The sequence below is a fragment of the Haliotis rubra genome, unplaced genomic scaffold (assembly GCF_003918875.1).
Source record: "Haliotis rubra isolate DU_JTF1 unplaced genomic scaffold, ASM391887v1 Scf845, whole genome shotgun sequence".
Taxonomy (NCBI): domain Eukaryota; kingdom Metazoa; phylum Mollusca; class Gastropoda; order Lepetellida; family Haliotidae; genus Haliotis; species Haliotis rubra.
In genome coordinates this window covers 280,054-290,811 of record NW_025767574.1, presented here as the reverse complement: position 1 = coordinate 290,811, position 10,758 = coordinate 280,054, and positions in this window count along the sequence as shown.

Here is a 10,758-nt window from a genome sequence, read left to right as displayed (position 1 = left end):
GATCCCAATGTAGCAGCACAATTTCTCAGGAATGAATATATCCAAAATAACAGATTGGGCTAAAAAAATGCAACTTGATTTTAATCCAGGTTACACTTGTTTACGCAAATTCAGATATAACAATTTAATTCATAAGGCTATTATTCGTGAAGTAACATTTTGGAATATCGAATTGAAAAGATCAGTCCGATGATAAATGTTCTCAGATGTCACTAGTATCGCCTCAACAGAAGAACACTCGATGTAAGAAATATGCTTTGCGTAGCTTATTCTCGTCATATGTGGTATAATTGTACAAAAAAACCACTGCGCATGCGTGTAAAATATAAATGCATTTAGACCTATCTTTGTCCCACCCGTGGCACTAGTCACGATAAACTATATTTAGAAACAAATGTCATCTTGATAGAGAAAGGGAGATATCGTCAAGAGCTGAATATGTTTACACCAGGGCTGCACAAAAAGGTTTGCGTATCCTGCCCACCAGTGTCATAAACATGTGAAAGAGCTCCCGACAGCAGTCGGTAACGTATGCTACACATCATAATAGTGAATTGCATCGAACATTATTTTGTCACTGATTTGTCTAATTTTGAAATGTCTTTCACATGTCTATCATGAAACCTTTTGAAAGCTTTACTGTGGCCTTGAATGTAACCTTGATCAAACACCTCTTAGCCAATTTACCTTGACATTCACGATACCTGCATCTCCTGAAAGTACAAAAAGTAATTTTTTTACATTACAATAACCTCTATAGCTGTGGGGTAGCGTAGTGGTAAAATCGTTTGCCCATCACGCCGAAGAAACGGGTTCGATTCCCATGTGGAAGCCCACTTCTGATGTTCCCCGCCGTGATATTGCTGGAATATTGATAAGGCGGCGTACCATACCCACTACAATAACCTCTACAGGCAGACCCACTGATTTTAATTCAATAAAATGTAAAATAACGTCTAAAATGCATTACAATAGGAAGCATCAATGAGACAATACATATCATACATATTACAAGCCTTTATAAACCATTAGCAACCGCTTCCGTGGTGTATGTATGTATGTATGTATGTATGTATGTATGTATGTATGTATGTATGTATGTATGTATGTATGTATGTATGTATGTATGTATGTATGTATGTATGTATGTATGTATGTATGTATGTATGTATGTATGTATGTATGTATGTATGTATGTATGTGTGTATGTTTGTGTGTGTGTAAGTGTGTGTTTGTGTTTGTGTGTATTCCACTGGGTGATAAATAAATTATATTTCAATGTGTTATTCGTTCGAATTATTTTAAAGAAGAATCCGTGATAATCATAAATGATATAGTTAATACTGCATGCAAGGTTTCTATTTGTGAAAAAAAGAAACATATATAGCTATAATGTCAGGTTTTATCTTGTTGAAACCGTCGTGAGAAATGATTTGTACAGTAGTGTCAAACTTGATCAATTACAGTATATAAAAGCGAAATTAATTATGTGGCCTACCTCCGAGAACCAAGTTTATCTTACGGGCAGCGTTCCCTGTCACGCGGCGGTGATACTGTTGGCATATGGTTCAACGCGGCATAAAACCCAACTCACTCACTCACTCACACTGACTCATGGTGTGGCCTACCTCCGAGGATTGTGTTTGTGTTATTGGCATGGTCGACGTAGATACGTTCATAGTGTTCATAGGGGAAGTTGTTCCACTCTTGTGTCTGTACACGAGCTGTTACAGTCAGGTCCTGACTGGCGTTCAGGGAGTTGACCCCCAGACGCAGGGTTGTCGAGGGGCTGATGGTCTTAGGGGCAAGGATCAGAAAGGTGCTGCAAGATGCATAGAAACAGAAATGATGACATAATATTCCAGTCTTATTCACTTTAAAATGGATGCACGCAATTGATTAGAATACAATTCACTTATCAACAGCATGAGAAATGGATACGATGACATGTGCCTGACCACCTCTTAGTCGCCTCTTACGACAAGCATGGGTTACTGACGATTATTCTTCACGGGTTAGAACGATCTGAGACCTGCACCCGATCACGTCTCATATACATGTATATCTGACTAGAGGCCATAGTGACTATTACTGGAATTAGCACACTGATTATGCATTCAATAAGAGTATGCCAATAAGAGTATTCAATACTCATGCCAATAATGGTTGTCACCCCCAGCCTATTAATAAAATAGAAGGGGGTGAAAACCATTATCGGCATGGACATACATTGGACTCATGATCAATTAACGAGTGGGATCATCCTGTCACTATATTACATACCATGATTCTTTGTGTTATTCTTGCAACATAAACAGGTAAGTCCAAGAGTGCACATACGCTAACTAAGGACGTAAACCGGTATTGAGTCATCAAAACACGTACTTTTTAGCATTAACAATGCTGATTGATGCGAGAAGAAGTAGCTTCCACATGTCGGAGTTCCAAACACTGACCGGTTTTCTGGAACGTATGGAGAATCATCGTAACGTGTCATGCATTACTGTTGATATCCATGGAATTAAAGTAACCAATGATAACCATCGTGGAACTTTTCCGTAACAAACCCAAGCCATGTTACATCAAAAAAGAAATATAACATTTTCTAAATAGTGTAATATAATCACAAACAAGTTTGAATGCAGAAATATCGACACCCAAAACTTCTATGTTTAAAAACCAAATGCAGAAAATGTTTTAACAAAATATTTATCGTTATAGTGATTCAGCATTCCCCGCTGTGCCAAGCATACCCAGTTGCAGTAGGACTTGGTCCTGTATATTTTCCACTTGTCCCTTATCTTCTTCGTTGACGTTGTGTCTTGTGCAGTTGTGCAGCTGGCTTGACCCTGTGCTTGGAACTGGCGTTCAGTATTGGTACTTGGCTTATATAGAACACCTCGTATCTTATCTGTCCGCCCTCAGTACTGCACAGCCTACGATATGCAGACGGACACTCTCACGCCGAGGTTTGGAGACAACACCATGCCCGCCCACATATAACTAAGAGGGCACTGATAATCAGGATCATACCGACCACCTGTTTGGGAATGTTGTGTTTGTATAACAGCGACAATGGTGTGAACAATCATGAGTGTTCTGTGGAGTTTTTTTCGTCTAAACAATGGGAATACAGTCATCACAAAGTGGACAATATCCCTGGTAGATATATAGTTGTAAGAGGAATTTCTCTCTGAACAATCAGGTGGTATACGTACTGATTAAACATATCTGACTTTCAAATGTGCACTGCTTTATATTAACATATGGTTCAGTGACAGGTCTTAGTTGCTTCTTAGCATTCATTTGTAGGTAGGGGTAATAGTAATCTGTTCTATTTCCTTCTTAAACAACACTAACCTTTTATATGGTGTATGTGTGAAGATAGAAATATAAAACATGCATATGTTCTCACACCAGGATCGTATATGTACATTAATCTTGTGAAGTTAATAGTAAAAATATATAGCTACTCTATTCAGAAAACATTTTGAGACTTATTGATGTCATTAAGGCGTTTCATAAACAAAACAATACGAAATTAGTTTAAGCTGCAAGAAGTTCCTTATATAAAACAGCATTGACTAGTTCCAGTTATACAGATTTCATATACAACATCTGGACACTGACTTCTGGCCAGTGCATGTTGATATCAAAACATTTCCAGAATCTTGTGAAATATCAGATAAAAGGGAAGTCCGTCGAACGATCCGATTCATCGTAAACTTCACAAGTGGTGATAACAGAAGGTGTTCGCTGAAAGGTGAGCTTATACTGTAGAATAGTAGAGTAGATGTCCCCTGTCACAAATATACCTGAAGCGTATCTTATTATTACTCGTATCATAACCTAAACCCTTGCCAAACTATCGTATCACATCCGCCAGATGGAAGGACACTGCCACTTAAAATCAAAACATGCAATGACTATGTTTGTATTAAAAAAAACATGCCTGTTTCGGGAAAATGCAGAGTACAAGAGACAGTAACGTGTATCCAATCACCTATTAACAGCGTCATATGCACTTCCGGTGTGGCGACATCATTGGGGTCGTAACGAGTCTTCGCCAGTACATAAATTCATGTTTCCTTTTTATTAATCGATCTAAGGATTACATTCTCATTTACCTTGAACTTGAACACATAACTGGTAAATCGGCCATCCACCTCAACCGAAAGCAGGTATAACCAGATTGCCATGACCAGATATTCTTTGCCGTAGCAGGAAATTCCAAGCTCGGTCGATACGATTGATTTGGAAGATGTTTTGCATTTTAGCTCTTTGGAAATGTCAACATTCGAAAAAAGCAACAGCACATGTGGAATAAAGCGCCTAAAATAAACCGTCTTAGCCACGGTGGCTCAGAGGGTTAGATCGAGCATGGTATTATTTTACTCTCATTAAAAAAAAACCCATTCAAGTTTGAAATTCAAATTCGGTAACAATGTACATGCAATCTGAGATAATAATACAAAAATGTAAATATCATCAATGCCGGAAAGTATAGTAACCATGACTACGCCTCCAGTATAATTATCACAGTTCTAAAATTAGGCTTTAGGCTGACAACCACATCAGTATCTGGTTTGAGGCACCCTTCGTATGGATAACATGTGCCAGCCTCTTTCTCATACTGGCAATCAAGTGTAGAATTCTCAGCATCGGATTCCTCATCGACTGTCCGTGTCTCTACCCCTGTAGATTTTGAAGACTCCAAATCCAACTTAGCTCATATCGGGGCTACTTGGGGGCCATGGTAATGTTCGGATGGAATTGAACTATAAATGGCCGATAGGGACTCCAGAAGGTTGAACGATGACATTAATGAATATCGAACGACTGACGAGGGCATGGTTATTATCAAGACGTGAAACAAAGGCGGGATCAAATACTTCCTGTTTATAATGCTGACTACTGTGTGTCCCAGGTACTGTAATGGGATGCTGTTTGCAATAAAACGCAACCCCACACCGACACCTTGCCACTACCAAAGATTCAGATGTATGGATCATTTCCTGGCTGTACGCCTCGGTACGACGTCTCAGTTTGCGACAACGGTAGTTGGTTACTTGTAGAAGATAGCAACTCTCATCAGACCAAATAAACCCTTCGCCATGTATCAGAGCCTGCACCAGGATTGACGTTCCTCCCTGTATCTGTGAGGAAGGGACGTGAGATCGGACAACGTTCCCAAAGACAAGCTTCCCGCACCCTCCTTATGGTACTGGTAGAGAGTTTGACTCCAACTGTCTACTGCCAGCGCTGGTCTTCGTAGGTCCTCCAGGTCTTAGAAGATTCTTTACTTCAACGGCGGCCACGGCAAAATAACCACTTGGTTAATGTTCACGTTAGCACCGATGTTGCGACAGGACATCCCTGCATTATGCATGCTAAGTTGGCATTGTGTATTTATTGAAAGTCTACATCTTGTGATGTCAAGAGAAACAAATGTTTAGTACTGTCGTCTTTTAAAACAGTTGTGATAAACTGTACTATACATACATACTAATTTATGCACACACACACAAACAAACACAAACACACAGACACACAAACGCACATATATAATAGCGACAAGAGCATTTCTGGCAATATCCCTACTAAAATAATTTCACAGTGAGCTCCTAGCTTGATGTATGCAGCAGCAACGGAAGTATGACTATGCCCTTGCACCAAGCCAAGCAGATAAATATCCGTGCTATCAACCAACAAAGGTTACAAAGAACGAGTCGAATCTCAAGGTCATGTTTGTCATTAAGAGCAAAAGGTAAGTAGTTAGACCTGAACACAAGTGTGATGAACACCGTTTTTATCGGTACTCCACTACAGTAAATGACCTCAAACTGAAAATACCCATGGTTCTTGTTTGTTTGTTGATTAACGCCGCACTCGCAGCTTTATGGCGGCGGTCTGAAAATAATCGAGTCTGTACCAGACAGCATGAACATCGATCCATACAACTGACATATGATATGTGTCATCAAGTCAGCAAGCCTGATCACCTAATCCCGTTAGTCGCCTTTTATGACATGCATGGGATGCTGAAGATCAATTCTAACCAGGATCTCCACGGCTCCACGGATCTGAAGCCGGCCTGACGGGTGAATGCTTTCACCACGAGACTATCCAACCTCACGTCTAAACCAGAAGTAATATTCGAATTTAACTATGCCTTTAACTATCCACTCGTCACGCTGAAGACCCGGGTTCGATTTCCCACATGGGTACAATGTGTGAAGTTCATTTCTGGTGTCACCCGCCCTGATGTTGCTAAAACTAAACTCACTCACTCACCTACTATTTCAGAGATGTTGCTGAATCAGCATGTTTCTGGATCAGTTCGAGTTACTACATGGATGCTGCATCTAACTATATACACTGGCGGCAGAGGACAGGCAGGTCCACTGCCTGAGGACATTGCCATCAGGACGGACATTGTGTACACAATCAATCCTTGACTATAGATTGTTTAGATTTGGTTGGGATTGGTTGTTGTTTAACGCCGCACTCAGCAATATTCCAGCTATATGGCGGCGATCTGTAAATAATCGAGTCAAAGTAAAAAAAGTCAAAATATGTTTATTTGTATGTAAGGCCACCGGCCCATATACAGCGGTTACAAAGAAGGTTCTTATTTAGGAGGATAACAATTGTTTTCTTAACATAATAGCATGATGGATATACAGTGATAATCTTTTTAAAATGGAGACATCGCATGAGGAAACAATTTTCTAAAATGCTGCATTATTACTTCTGATTGTAATACAGTTACGGAGATAATCAGAACGGATTTTATCATAGGCTGGACATTCAACAAGAAAATGTAATTCGTCTTCAATGCCTTTTTTACAAAATGGACATGATCTATAATTTCTATCAATGGATAGTCTTCTTCCTTCATTTACTTTTAAATCTAATAGCCCTAATCTAAATTTTACAAGTAGCAGTCTCAGATTCTTTGTAGTCACGAGGGATAAATATCTTTCTGGTTCTAAAAAGGGACTTAAACTGTCTGTAACAATCAAAACGGGAGCTTTCTTCTAACCTCGAGTGCCATTCTTGTTGAAAAATACATATACAGCGATCTCTAAACTGGTTCAGGAAAACATTGACATTACCTACGCCTTGGTTTAACCAGACGATACCAAAACCTTTAGAACAAAGAAGGTTCCTTATATGGGACGCCCAAGTTTCTTTGCCGTTACTGTCTAAATGTAGAAGCATATTGTAGGAAATTTTCGGGAGACGGTGATCATGCATTTGTACTATCTTTAGCCAGTATTTTAAGCATCTAATTTGAGCATTAATGAAAACTGGAAATCTCCCACATTCTCCATATACCATGTCGTTAGGGGTAGATTGTGTAACGCCTAGAAATTTCTTGAAGTGTATCTTTTCAAGCGCTTGGAAAGGTTGGAAGCCCCATATTTCGGAACCGTTCGTACAAAAGAATAGGCTGAATTTGTACATCAAATAATTTGAGAAACACGTTGTGGGTAAGGAAACCAACGTTGTTATAAACGGATATGAGGTATAACAGTGCTTTCTTAGCTCTGAGAGCTAAATCTGCAGCACAATGTGTCCAGTTCATAGTAAAGAAAAGCTTTACACCGAGGTATTTATAATGATTTACGACATTAACCAGTTTAGAATTGAAACACCACTTTTCCTTCGAAGAGAGGGGACCACCTTTTCTAAATACAACAATATTAGTCTTTTCAAGATTTACTGATAGCGACCATTCTGAAGGATATCTTTCTAGTATGTTTAGTTTGTTTTGTAGCCCAATAATTGAGGTAGATACTAGAATTACATCGTCTGCAAAAAGTAACATAAATATTTCAATAATGTCGGGAAATAACTGGACACCATGCTTATCATTATATAACTCGTTTATGAAGAAAGAGAACAGGATAGGGCTCATAATACATCCTTGTCTTAAACCGACTGGACAATCAAAAAAATCAGATAAACCACCTTGACTGCGTACACATGATTTGATATTTGAATACAATGACGTAAGCATGGTGTACATTTTGCCTCCCAGACCAGCATTTCTAAGACAAAACCATAGTTTGGAACGATCAACTGAGTCGAACGCCTTTTTAAAATCAACAAATGCAACATACAATTTAGATTTGCGTCGAGATAAACATTTCTAAATAATTGCATATATGATGAAAATGTGGTCTGATGTGGAATACGACTTCCTGAATCCTGCTTGACATTCGGGAATTTTATCGTGCATGTTTGCCCACAGTGTAAGTCTATTATTGAGAATAGATGTAAAAGCTTTACCTAAAATACTCATTAATGATATACCTCTGAAGTTGTCTGGGTTGTTTACATCTCCCTTTTTATGAACTGGGACAATAATTGAGCGTGACCAGACTTCTGGAAAGTAGCCATCATTGAATATTTTGTTAAAACATTTACTAAGAAATGGCAGAATTTCAGAACTTCAACATTTCAACATTTCCACAAGAACCAGATCGAGACCAGGTGATTTACCTCATTTAAGACTATTAATGGCATTCAAAATTTCACTGTCTGTAATATGGCAGTCTAGCACCTGTCTGTCTATGTCATCAAGTATAGGGGGGGAGTCATCTATAGAGTTATCTTCATTCTGGTTAATCTGAAAGATATTGTTATTCTTAAAGACTGACTTAAAATGGACAAGCCATTCTGATTTTGATATCTGATTACTTGGGCCTGATTTTTGTCTGAGTGAGCGGACTCTTTTCCAGAAAAGGGATGGGTTATGTAAAGAGTCGTTTAATTTGTAAGGTTGTTTTTGCATTGGTTTATTTTGAATTGTCTACAAAAAGCTTTATATTTATTTCGTTCCCTACAGTATAAGGCTCGGTTGTTATCCGAGCGATTACGTCTAAATCTTCTAAGTGCTTTTCTAGCACGTTGTTTAGCTGCTCTACACTCTTTGTCTGGACAAGACAATCCAGTGATCAACAACATGAGCATCGATCTGCGCAATCGGGAACTGATGACATGTGTAAACCAATCCAGTGACCCTGACCACCCAATCCCGTTAGTAGCCTCTTATGACAAGCATGGGTTACTGAAGGTTCATTCTAACCCGGACCTTCACGGGTCGAACTCCAAACAAACAAGGCACGACATAGTCACTTGACTTTTAACGACTGCAGATTTTCATAAGCATTTTGTATGCCATTTTTTCATGTATCAATGTATTTGAATGATGTGCTGACATTGTTATAAATCATATGATGAATTGGATCGTCTAGGTGGTATATACGTTTGAAAACCGTTACATTAGATTCTTACGTTTAGATGAAATACCTTCCGCACCCCTATAATTCCCGCGGGACGGGTTGACACTAAAACCTCGCACTTTGTCAACTCTCTTGAGTGGTTCAAGCACTACAGCTTTGAAAGGTGCATCCCGGAGCGTAGATTAAAGGCTGCCACAGCTGCCTGCAACTGTTCGGCTGGATGGGAACCACATAATGGTAAAATACTCTTTCTGTAAATCCTTTACGTTTCTGAGAGACGCAACTATAATAACAATTATTACTTTAGAGTAGTAATGACACATAAACCGAGTTACCACTTATCTTTAGCAGTACCACATCTTGTTGACAGATAAAGAAAAAACATAACGGGCCCCTTTTCATATTCAACATAAGAATGATCCAGTGTTCGGTTACAACAAAATCTTCGAAATAAATACCATTTCCCTTGTCAGAAATCGATTGTTCGGTTTCATAAGCATGCATTTAACGATTGCCAAACAGTGATGATACTTCGTGACGATCCATGGGAGAACTGCTCTGTAGCAATCCATGACTGTTGTAAAAGGTGATCGGGTGGTGAGGCCCGTTGACTTGGTTCACACAAGTCATCATATCCCGGTGCTCATTCTGTTGATCACTGGATTGTCTGGCCCAGACGTATTATTAACATACCGCCTGCTCATGCCTGTAATATGGCTGAGTGCGGCGTTAAACAACAAACCATCCAACCAGCCAATCGTGTTCTGAAAAGCGTACCCTGAACCTCACTTGCCCCACCTCTGATAATACTACCATTTCTGGTGTCCTCCTTCATCATATTGCTGGAATATTCCTAAAAGCAGTGTAAAATAGAATTCACTCACCCATTTGATAATAGTACCATTTCTGGTGTCCTCCGTCGAGGTGTTGCTGGAATATTCCTAAAAACGGCATATAATTAAACTCACTCACCCATTTGATAATAGAACCATTTCTGGTGTCCTCCGGCGTGATATTGCTGGAATATTCCTAAAAGCGGCATAAAATTAAACTCACTCACCCATTTGATGATAGTAATGTATAAAACCGAAGATGGTGAAATAAATAAGTTTATACGTTCTGTCTCTCTTTCCAGTCCAGGTCAATCTGCGGCATTGATCCATAAAGGAAGTCGAAGTGTGTTACAGGCCAGCTTATAGTAAGAACATTGGACTTATATTTTTATCATATATATACAATCCACATCTATCCTGGTCTAGCTCTTTTTCCGAGTCCATTCTTTCATGCAGAAAGTTTCCCCAAAAAGCCAGTATTACACAATTATTAACTTTACTACCTAAGATAGCCATTAACACTGTTCAATAAGATGTTTTCTGTTATTGATCGGGAATCATAGATGGCCAAGAAGGGGAGGAGTTGCTCATGCTTGCAGGAATGCCAACAAACATCCCACGACGTGCAGGTCTCCTTCATGCCATTCCAACAAAACCTCACATTCCTGATT